The sequence below is a fragment of the Bos indicus x Bos taurus genome, chromosome 27, assembly GCF_003369695.1.
Source record: "Bos indicus x Bos taurus breed Angus x Brahman F1 hybrid chromosome 27, Bos_hybrid_MaternalHap_v2.0, whole genome shotgun sequence".
Lineage (NCBI taxonomy): Eukaryota > Metazoa > Chordata > Mammalia > Artiodactyla > Bovidae > Bos > Bos indicus x Bos taurus.
Genome location: NC_040102.1, coordinates 17,533,088 through 17,544,844, shown reverse-complemented (window position 1 = coordinate 17,544,844; position 11,757 = coordinate 17,533,088). Strand labels below are relative to the sequence as shown.

The 11,757-nt window shown below is 39.3% G+C and overlaps 1 non-coding gene across 1 annotated transcript; it reads left to right on the top strand.

Moving 5' to 3' along the window:
* Positions 1–455: 455 nt before the first annotated feature.
* TRNAG-UCC lies at positions 456–528 on the top strand. Its single transcript has one exon. It is a non-coding gene; the product is annotated as a tRNA-Gly (tRNA).
* The last annotated feature ends 11,229 nt before the right edge of the window (positions 529–11,757 follow it).

The following is an 11,757-nucleotide window of genomic DNA, read 5'->3' as shown; positions in this document are numbered from 1 at the left end:
ATGCACATGAATTTGAGCAAACTCTGGGAGATAGAGGAGAACAGAGGAGCCTGGCATGCGGCAGTCCATGGGATCACAAAGAGTAGGACACAACCTTACGATTAAACAACAACAACAATAGTTTTATCAGACTTGAATTTGATGACTACAGTGTTTATGCAAGTAAATAGCCTTGTTCAGCTCATATATTCTTGATGAGAGGAGTGGGTTATGCTTAAAAAGATGGGAAGAATTGTTGGAAGCCATATTGGAAGGCTGTCTACCACAAAGCCAAAATAAACTCATTTAGATAAATTTGAATGTATTTATCAAAGAGTAATTTAAGAACATTAGCATGTAAAATGTCAAAAGAATTTCAGTTTGAATGAAAGTTAACCTGTTGTGTGTATGAATTCAGAACCATCATTTATAAATGTTTAGATGCAGTCTAATATATAAAAGTGTCAGGCAGGAATTCCCTGGTGGTCCAGTGGTTAGGACTCTGTGTTTCCACTGCAGGGGGCCCAGGTTCAATCCCTGGTGGGGGAACTAAGATCCTGTACATGATGTGGTATGGCCAAAAAATAAAAGCAAATTTAAAAAAAGTGTCAGATAGATGTTCTAGCTGGAGCCTCTCTTTACAATTCAAAGTAGTTTGATTCTTGTCAGCCACCAGGAGCCCATTTGTATAATGGAGTTTTGAGTGAAGGAGAAAAAAGTCGTGTTTCTCTGGGCTCACAGGTGAACGGTGGTCTCTGCCTCAGATGTTGTTGCTCTGTCCTGACCCATAGACTTGCACTGAAGAATTCATTCAGTTTTCATTCATTCATCCAATTTTCCCTCAGAATCGAACTGTTAGATTTATCCATATAAGGTGTGCCTGTCTGTCATTCCTTCCATCCTAGTCACTGCTGCAACTGATGAAAATGTCCTGTTAAATTATAATCACTCTGTCACAAGACCTGCTGAAACAGAGCTCTAATTCTTTATAATGGTCTGCTCTCTTACCTCAAAATTATTGTATTCAAGCTGGCTGAGAGCACCTTTCAAAGACTGTATCTAGTATAACGTCAACTCAATGGACATGAGTTTGAGCAAGCTCCAGGAGTTGGTGATGGACAGGGAAGCCTGGTGTGCTGCAGTCCCTGGGGTCACAAAAAGTCGGACACGACTGAAGGACTGAACTGAACTGAGTGTAACTTCATGTGCTGTGCTTAGCCACTCAGTCATGTCAGACTCTTTGCAACCCCATGGAGTATAGCCTGCCAGGCGCCTCTGTCCATGGGGATTCTCCAGGCAAGAATACTAGAGTGGATTGCCATGGCCTCCTCCAGGAGATCTTCCCAACCCAGGGATGGAACTCAGGTCTCCAGCATTGCAGGTGGATTCTTTATCAACCAAGCCACCAGGAATACAAATATAAATTTCCTCTTAGGGAATTCCTTGGCTGTCTAGTGGTTAGGACTTGGTACTTTCACTGAAGATGGCCTGGGTTCAGTACCTGGTCAGGGAACTAAGATCCTGCAAGCTGCACGGTACAGCCAGAAAAAACAATTTTTTTTTTTCTTGTAGTCTCTAGAGGTAAAGAACGTAATCTTTTACTTCTTCTAAGATAAGATATTTAACTTTGGCCATATTTAAACATCCTAAAAGGATAACATTTTATTGAGACCACATTTCTTATGAGCTTTTTCTTCAATGATTGAGTGATTTACAAAAATGCATGCTCTACATTTTCTTCCTGTAAGGCTTATGTGAGACATTATCAGTTCCTCATATTTCTTTTGGAAGGACACAAAAGGGACATCATTATCTACTCCCCTATCTTTAAATGTGAGAAGCATGTGTCCAATTAAATCTAGTGCTTCCTCTTCATTGTTCTGTATGAATAATTAACCTTTCTAAGTGCTGACATCAGGAAGGTTTTGAATGTCTCTCTCTTCCAAGAGGAAAATAAAATGAAGAGTAGAACTGACACTTCTTTCGAGTTTTTAATCAGTTTGAAAGATAGTTAATAACAGTAAAATATAAGCATTCAAATGTAAAATGTTGATTCTTAAAATTATTTTGTTTAGTCTTTGGCTATAATGATTTTATTATCATAGGCTTCTCTAAAGTAATGATTTCTCTAATGCAATCATTTGGAACAATATGGTCACCAATCTACTTTCATTAGTCACATGGGAGCACTGTAAATCAGTTCCTATGATCTTTGCAATTGAAACTTGCTGGGTGCCAGCTGTGTTAATATCTGTTAATTATTATCCTTTTAAACCTCATTCTTTCTGTAAGTCAGATACGCACTTTAGGACTTTTTATAGTTTAGATTGTTCTGCTCATCCTCCTCCTGATCTCCTCCAAGGTTTTTGTCCCTCTCAGTTGATTTATAATGTAACCTTGAAGCAAGAAGTAGCATCAGTCGACTGCTGTTTTAATAAATGGCTTGTCAGCTGTTTTACAACTATGGTTATTTCTTTGACTAGAGAAATTTCTAGGTAGCTGGCTTTTGAATTCCCCATTATTTTCAAGATTTGACTGGACATTCTTGATCAAATCTGTCTTCTGTGCAAATAAATACTTGATTGGTAGAGAGAAATAGTTCTGATATGTTTTGATTTTGATTTTACATGGTCTGATTCTGTCATACACTTACTAGTCAATTTGGAGGGTTGAAAATATGATAAGACTATTTTACATTTAACCTGTTAAAAGAATAGTTATCCTCTCTGTTCGGTTTACTTGTTTTGCGACACAGAATTAAATTATCACGAGAAATCAATAAAATTTTGGAATGCTGCAAAACTTTTAGCTTCCACAGTCAAATTTAATTAGGTTCACTTTTCACAGTGATTTCCCCCCCCCCCCCCCAACACACACAATTGCCATTTCAAAATAAGTCTTACCTTAAACTGAACTCATGTAGTCAGTCTCTGCTGGCTTCTATTTCTGCACTCTCAGTTTCCCTTTCCCTTAATGGCATCAATCCATCCACTCTACCAAGCTGAAAATCTCAAGAACATTCTAGATGTTTTTTCTTGCTCCCATGGATCCTGACAGTCTGCAAATTTTATCAAAACATGTCCTTCTTCTGTTTCTTCTTTATCTCTCCAATTGCTGCCTTTGGGGGGCTTTCAATATTTCGTACTTCCAAACTGACCTGTTTTCTCCAGTCTTCTCTTTTCCCCTGCTTCCTGTTAGACTCACATCCATAGCTCCACACAGCAGTGTTTGATACAATACTGCCTATTCTCTTCATGTTCTTGCTCCTGGCAATCACTAATCTACTTTCAATTTCTGTGAGTTTGTCTATTCTGGGCATTTCAAATAAACAGAATTGTAAGATAGGGAATTCTGTGTCTGGTTGCCTCAACTTAGCATGTCTTCAAGATTCATTGTTGTTGTAACATGCATTAATACTTCGTATTTTTTATGTATGACATAATATTCCACTTACGGGTATATCAAGTTTTGTTCATTCATCAGTTGGAGGCATTTCGGGTGTTTCCACTTTTTGGCTGTTACGAATCATGCTGTTATGAACATTTGTATACAAATTTGTATATGTCTTGGGTATACATCTGGGGGTGAAATTACTGGGTCATCTGATTGGTGTGCTTAACATGTTACAGAACCGCTAAACTGTTTTTCAAAGTGGCTATACCATTTTACATTCCCACTAGCAGTGATAGAAGGTTCAAATCGCTCCATTTGCTGAACAAGGCTTTTTTTTTTTTAAATTATAGCCATTCTAGCAAGTGTGGTTTTGTTTTGTTTGTGGTTTTGACTTGGATTTTCCTAATAATTTACAATATATATCATCTTATTGTGTGCTTTATGGGTCATTTATTTATCTTCTTTGGAGAAATGTCTATTCAAGAGCTTTGCTAAGTTTTAATTGGTTTATTCGTCTTTTGATTTTGTATGTCAGTAAGGTGAAGTTAGTGGAGGTGATAGAATTCCAGTTGAGCTATTCCACATCCTGAAAGATGATGCGAAAGTGCTACACTCAATATGCCAGCAAATTTGGAAAACTCAGCAGTGGCCACAGGACTGGAAAAGGTCAGTTTTCATTCCAATCCCAAAGAAAGGCAATGCCAAAGAATGCTCAAACTACCACACAATTGCACTCATCTCACACGCTAGTAAAGTAATGCTCAAAATTGTCCAAGCCAGGCTTCAGCAATATGTGAACCGTGAACTTCCTTATGTTCAAGCTGGTTTTAGAAAAGGCAGAGGAACCGGAGATCAAATTGCCAACATCTGGATCATGGAAAAATCAAGAGAGTTCCAGAAAAGCATCTATTTCTGCTTTATTAACTATGCCAAAGCCTTTGACTGTGTGGATCACAATAAACTGTGGAAAATTCTTCAAGAGATGGGAATACCAGACCACCTGATCTGCCTCTTAAGAAATGTGTATGCAGGTCAGGAAGCAACAGTTAGAACTGGACATGGAACAACAGACTGGTTCCAAATAGGAAAAGGAGTACGTCAAGGCTGTATATTGTCACCCTGCTTATTTAATTTATATGCAGAGTACATCATGAGAAACGCTGGACTGGAAGAAGCACAAGCTGGAATCAAGATTGCCGGGAGAAATATCAATAACCTCAGATATGCAGATGACACCACCCTTATGGCAGAAAGTGAAGAGGAACTCAAAAGCCTCTTGATGAAAGTGAAAGTGGAGAGTGAAAAAGTTGGCTTAAAGCTCAGCTTTCAGAAAATGAAGATCATGGCTTCCGGTCCCATCACTTCATGGCAAATAGATGGGGAAACAGTGGAAACAGTGTCAGACTTTATTTTTTTGGGCTCCAAAATCACTACAGATGGTGACTGCAGCCATGAAATTAAAAGACGCTTACTCGTTGGAAGGAAAGTTATGACCAACCTAGATAGCATATTGAAAAGCAGAGACATTACTTGGCCAACAAAGGTTCGTCTAGTCAAGGCTATGGTTTTTCCTGTGGTCATGTATGGATGTGAGAGTTGGATTGTGAAGAAGGCTGAGCGCCAAAGAATTGATGCTTTTGAACTGTGGTGTTGGAGAAGACTCTTGAGAGTCCCTTGGACTGCAAGGAGATCCAACCAGTCCATTCTGAAGGAGATCAGCCCTGGGATTTCTTTGGAAGGAATGATGCTAAAGCTGAAACTCCAGTACTTTGGCCACCTCATGCGAAGAGTTGACTCATTGGAAAAGACTCTGATGCTGGGAGGGATTGGGGGCAGGAGGAGAAGGGGACGACAGAGGATGAGATGGCTGGATGGCATCACTGACTCGATGGACGTGAGTCTGAGTGAACTCCGGGAGTTGGTGATGGACAGGGAGGCCTGGCGTGCTGCGTTTCATGGGATGGCAAAGAGTCGGACACGACTGAGCGACTGATCTGATCTGATCTGATCTGAAGGTGAAGTTTAGTGCATCTGTCACTTTCAAAGGTTTCCCTACTGCTTGGAAATGCTTTTAGCTTTGTCTAGTCAAGCATTTGGGCTTCCCAGGTGGTACTGGCAATAAAGAATCCACCTGCCAATGCAGGAGACAGAAGAGACATGGGTTCAATCCCTAGGTCAGAAAGATCTCCTGGAGGGGAAAATGGCAACCCACTCCAGTAATCTTGGCTGGAAAAATTTCATGAACGGAGGATCCTGGTGGGATACAGTCCATGGGGCCACAAAGTGTTGGACAGGGCTGAACACACATGCATGCTGTCAAGCATTTAAACATCCATGAATATATTATGTTCTGTGCCTGTGTTGGAAATAAAATATCTGATAAGACATGTCATCTCTCTTGTGGATTATGCTGCCTGATTTCCTACTCCTCAATCCTCTTTTACCCTGCATCCCAAATGAAAAAAAAAAAAAATTGTGAATTTGATCATATAACCTTGTGCTAATGACTTTAATCCTTCCTTTATTCACTACTAGAAAAAGTTCTAGTTCTTTGAAATGATTTATGAAGCCTTCAAAATTTGTTTCTTGCCAACCTCGTCAAGGTTATCTCTTGTCTCTATCCTGTACCCCCATCTGGGATAACTTTAGTGTAGTCTAGTTAAATGTGATATCTAGATATACTCAAGTTAGAAACTAGGGGAATAAGTGGGTTTCTCGTGGCTCAGTTGGTAAAGAATCTGCCTGCAATGCAGGAGACCCAGGTTCAATCCCTGGGTGAGGAAGATCCTCTGGAGGAGGAAATGGCAACCCACTCCAGTATTCTTATCTGGAGAATCCCATGGACAGAAGAGGCTGGTGGGCTATACTCCATGGGGTCGTAAAGAGTCAGACACAACTGAATGACTACCACTGACACGCAAAAACCTGAAGCAGGTCTCAGGTGAGAATGAAAGGAATCAGTGGAACTTCTTAACTCTGGATCGCAAACAGCGGATCTCTCTGAAGCCTGTGACGTGAGAACATAGGCTGTATTCTGTTACCCTGTTGTCTTTAGTGGGATCTTTAGATGTTCCAACCTCACAGGTTTGGTCCCTGGTTGGGGAATAAAAATCCCATAAATCCCAAAAATCCCATGGCCAAAAAAAAAGAGGTCTATATAAATTTAAAAATCCCTTTACAATTTTGGCATAAACTAGTAAAATAGCAAAATCTATATGTATATATACACACAACACAGAAATATAAAGCAGACTATGAAATTCAAATTTTATCTCCAAAGTGGAAAGTATGTTATCTATTGCTACAAAATGAACTAACCCCAAAATTCAAATGGCTTAAAACAACCAGTTTATTTTTTCAGCTTGTTTGCGCTAATTGACAAATAAAATTGTAAGATATTTCAACTCTACATTGTGATGATTGTATATATGTATGTGTATACCTAGATAGCATATTCAAAGGCAGAGACATTACTTTGCCAACAAAGGTCCATCTAGTCAAGGCTATGGTTTTTCCTGTGGTCACTAATGGATGTGAGAGTTGGACTGCGAAGAAAGCTGAGTGCCGAAGAATTGATGCTTTTGAACTGTGATGTTGGAGAAGACTCTTGAGAGTCCCTTGGACTGCAAGGAGATCCACCCAGTCCATTCTGAAGGAGATCAGCCCTGGGATTTCTTTGGAAGGAATGATGCTAAAGCTGAAACTCCAGTACTTTGGCCACCTCATGCGAAGAGTTGACTCATTGGGAAAGACCCTGATGCTAGGAGGGATTGGGGGCAGGAGAAGGGGACGACAGAGGATGAGATGGCTGGATGGCATCACTGACTCAATGGACGTGAGTCTGAGTGAACTCCGGGAGTTGGTGATGGACAGGGAGGCCTGGCGTGCTGCGATTCATGGGATGGCAAAGAGTCGGACACGACTGAGCGACTGATCTGTTCTGGTCTGATCTGACATATATATATGATGAGAACTTTTAAGTTCTACTCTTAGCAAATTTTAATTTTACAAACTATAAACTATAGTCACTATGTAAAAAAAAAAATCATCTACTTTTGTCATCCTTTTGTGGGTGAGAAATTTGGAAAGGGGCCCTCTAGGCCCTCCAGTTGATTTGGTGTCACCTGGGGTGAATGTGGCAGGATGATCCTTCCAAGATGGCTCTTTGATTTGAATCCCTGGCACGTGAGGATTCCTTCGCCTTGCTGTCTTCATGTCTTGTCCTGCTGGGCCTGTGCAAACGGCTTGCATCAGCTCCTGTTGCAGTAGCTGCTGCTTTTCCTGGGATGGTGGTCTTCAGGTAATCGTGCTTCTTAAGATGACAGTTGGTTTCGGCAAGAACAAGGCAGTAGCTGGCAGGTCTCTTAGAGGCTGGGCCTGAAGTAGGCTTAGCTATTGTATCATCAGTGACACCGCACCCTTTGGGTCAAAGTAGACCAAACACAGATTCAAGGTAAGGGATCATAGACCCCAACTCTCAACTGGAAGAGTAGCAAAGAATTTGCAGTCATCCCTAAACTGCTATAAAATCTTTTAGGCATATATATTTGATAAGCATAGAGGTTTCCACTGCCCCCTGCCAAGTATCAGTAAGTACCACCCTAAGTCCTCAGCAGTTTGCAAATGTGGTGGCTGTCTTAAAGATGAGGTGCTATTACATCTATGTGTGTAACTTTTGTTATTGTTGTTCAGTCTCTAAGTCTTGTCCGACTGTTTGTTACATCATGGACTGCAAGCATGCCAGGCTTCCCTGTCCTTCACTACTTTAATAACTTCTAAAATATTTAATGGCCATGATAATCAAAACTCACTAAACTTGTATTTCTTTGATTTCTGCATGTGTATTTTATTATCAACATATGCAGTTGCAGGAAGCAGGTAGTTTGCCTTTTATGACCCATACCTGAGATCTTAGAAGTATTAAAAATAGTTTATTAATGCCCAGGGTATCATTCTGGCTCACCTAATACCTTGATTTACTGAAGTCACAAAAGTTATTTTGGCTTTTTTTATGGATATAACTTTAGCCACATTGTAAAGCATAGCTTTGTACAGGTGTTTTCACATGTCTGATCCACTGACATGAAAGAAATTCAACCCTTGGGTCATAGAGAAAGGAAGCAAAAGACCTAATAAAAAGCACATGTTAACCGTTAATGTTCATTTACCAAATCCTACTTAAACTCTTGTATTCTCAGAGTTAATCTCATCCAATTGCCTTTTAATTATAGTCTCTTACTCAGAGTTGCAAATATAATGGCTTTTTAATATAACTTGCAGTGTTCTGTGTCCAATGTAGGATGTAACCATGCAATTTATTCAGTCAGAGCTAGTGCATTAGGTAATTAAAACATAAGCACACACAGATTTCTGCACATGCATATTTGGCAGGAAAGTAATATAAGAATCTGACAATTTTTTTGCAGAGTTCTTTCTGGATAGAATAGAAGGGAAATCCTATGTCCACCAGTGCACAGTGTAGCTAAGGTGAAATACAGAAATCAAATATGACTGGGAGATGTGTGCACATATCAGAGAGTACAATAAACTAAAGTAGGAATATAAGTGGTTTAACATGTTAACTATCTAATCACAGCCTTGGTTGATACAATTCTCAAGGCAAGATTGTTCTTCATTATCTAAGATGTTAGGAGTTGAACAGACCCTCAGTCTCCTGTCCCTTTTAGAGGAAGCCCCCCCCCCCCAAAAAAAAGATATGGGATTTCAAATAATTTTGACTATTAACAAAAATGACCATTAAAAAAAAGCTTTTTTGTGTAGTAATTACTTTTGGGGAGTAAGAGTTGATGTATGCATAGGTAATTAAACCCTTCTCTAGTTTCCACCTTTATTTTGGTATAACCAGATTTTATATAAAAACAAGTAGTGTTTTACTAGCTGTTTTAAAATACATATAATTTTGGTGACATTTAACTGAAAAGAATTTACTTCTTTTTTGGCTGTGCTGGGTCTTTGTTGGTGTGCACAGGCTTTCTCTAGATGTGGAGAGCAGACACCGCTCTCAGTATAGTGCACGGACTCCTCACTGCAGTGGCTTCTCTTGTTGCAGAGCATAGACCCTGGGACGCATGCACTCAGGAGTTGTGCTCCAGGGCTCTAGGGCACAGGCTTAGTTGCTGCACAGCATGTGGGATCCTCCTGGATCAGGCATTGAACCTGAGTCTCCTGCATTGGCAGGCAGATTCTTTACCACTGAGCCACAAGGGAAGCCCTGTAATTAGTTTTTAAAAAACACATTAAGGTACATTTTTATACATTTATTCATTCCATAATTTATTAAGTGCTAACTAATTATGCCCCGTATGTTAAAGTGATACCAAAGTTTTTTTGCAGAGTGTATTTCTCTAGTGTTAACTTTAACTGTATTTGGCCATGGAATAAATTAAAAAAGAAAGGATACATGCTATGAATCCAAATATCAGTGTGAAAACAAAAATAGTTACTGATCAGGATTTGGGGTTTGGAAAATGCCAGTATCTGGAGACATAAAAGACAAACAAGAACAGTTAGGAGGCTAGCCAAGTAACTTCCTACTCTCAGGTCAGAATTTAACTTAGTCTTGGAATCCAGATACATACTTTCTCAGGCTGATGCTCCTTGTACATTTACACGTTAGGGTTATAAATACTGAGACTTTGGCCTCTTCAACTCCAGAAAGAGTCGTCTCTGAAGGAGACCAGCCTGCACACACAGGGGATCCTTCCTGATGTTCTGAGTCCCAGCTCTCAAGTTTACAGCCTAAACCTTGCCATTGAGTTTCTCTAGTCTTGACCGCTCTCTATTTAATCCTGCCTTTTACCTAGTCCTATCGAAGCTTCCTTCATAGTTGAGTCAGTCAAGAATCTGCGTGCAATGCAGGAGACCTGGGTTCGATTCCTGGGTCAGGAAGATCCTCTGGAGAAGGAAATGGCAACCCATTCCAGTATTCTTGCCTGGAGAATCCCATGAACAGAGGAGCCTGGCAAGGCTACAGTCCATGGGATTGCAAGAGTTGGACTCAACTTAGCAAGTAAACCACCACCACAGTAGTAATTAGCTTATTCTTAAGTAAAAATGTAAGTCCTTGATATGTTTTCCTAAAAAAAAAAAACAACAAAAAAACCCCACACATATAGTTTTATTTTTGACATTTCTAAAAGCAAGATTAACTTCAAATTTGATATGTTTATGTATTGTGTGTTGACTTTTTTCCCCCTGAAAAGTTGTTCATGGTACATACTTCCTCCTATGGCTTCCCTCTGGCTGTGGACCTCTTTCTTTCCCTTTACAGCCTAGCTTCCTTTAAGGATGTTTGCACACTTCCTACTGAATAAAGATTTATGCAGCTTGTTCCCTTTTAATGGTCATTTGTATTATGAATCAGACTACTATTAAAACATGTTTTAGTCAACATCTTTGAACAAATTATCTACATTAGTGCACATATTCTGTAAAATGGAATTCTAGAAATTATTTGGCCTAAAAAAACACTCATTATGGTTTGAACTGTGCACCCTCAAAAATCCATGTTGAAATTCTAACCCCCAGTACGTCGGAATGTAACCTCCTTTGGAGATAGTCATCTTTATAGACCAAGTTACAATGAGGGCATCATCAGGGTGGGTTCTAATATAGTCTGTCTGATACGGTTTTAAGAGGAAATCTGAACACAGGCATGCGGAGGGAAGATGATGTGAAGATACAGGCAAATGTCACGTAACCTGGAAGATAGTCATCTTCAAGCCAATAAGACACATCTGGAACAGAGTCTATCTTCACAACCCTAGGAAGGAACCAATACTGCCAATACCTTTTTTGGAACTTCTAGCTCCAGAACTATGAGACAACAAATATCTGTTGTTTAAGTCACCCAGTTGATGGTACTGTTATGGCAGTTCCAGAAAACTGGCTAGTGCACCCCTCCCCAATGGCTTTTTATCCCTTAACCGACCATGTAGGAGAGTAACTTTCCCCCTACATCTCACTGACACTAAACAATCAATTTTTACCATGTTTTGCTAATTTGGAAGACAACTAAAGATATCTCTTTTTAATGCACACGTCTGTGATTTTTTAATACAGATTTAATACATTTCTGGGGTTTTATTTCCTTTTATTTAAAAATATCTAAAATGGATTCAAATGGATTGACTTCATCAGTTAACTATTTATATCTACTATGATTAACATGGTTTGATACAATCATAAAAATAAAATGATTAAACAGTATGCTTGAAAAATTTTAACTACAGATTAATTTATTGAGAATCTATTGCAAAATTTTCATTCTCTAGAATTATCACTTGTATTAAGAAGTATATTCCTAAAAGGAAAAAGCTAAATGATTGAAAACTACAAAGTGAAAAAGTAAAAGTCAATTTCTTA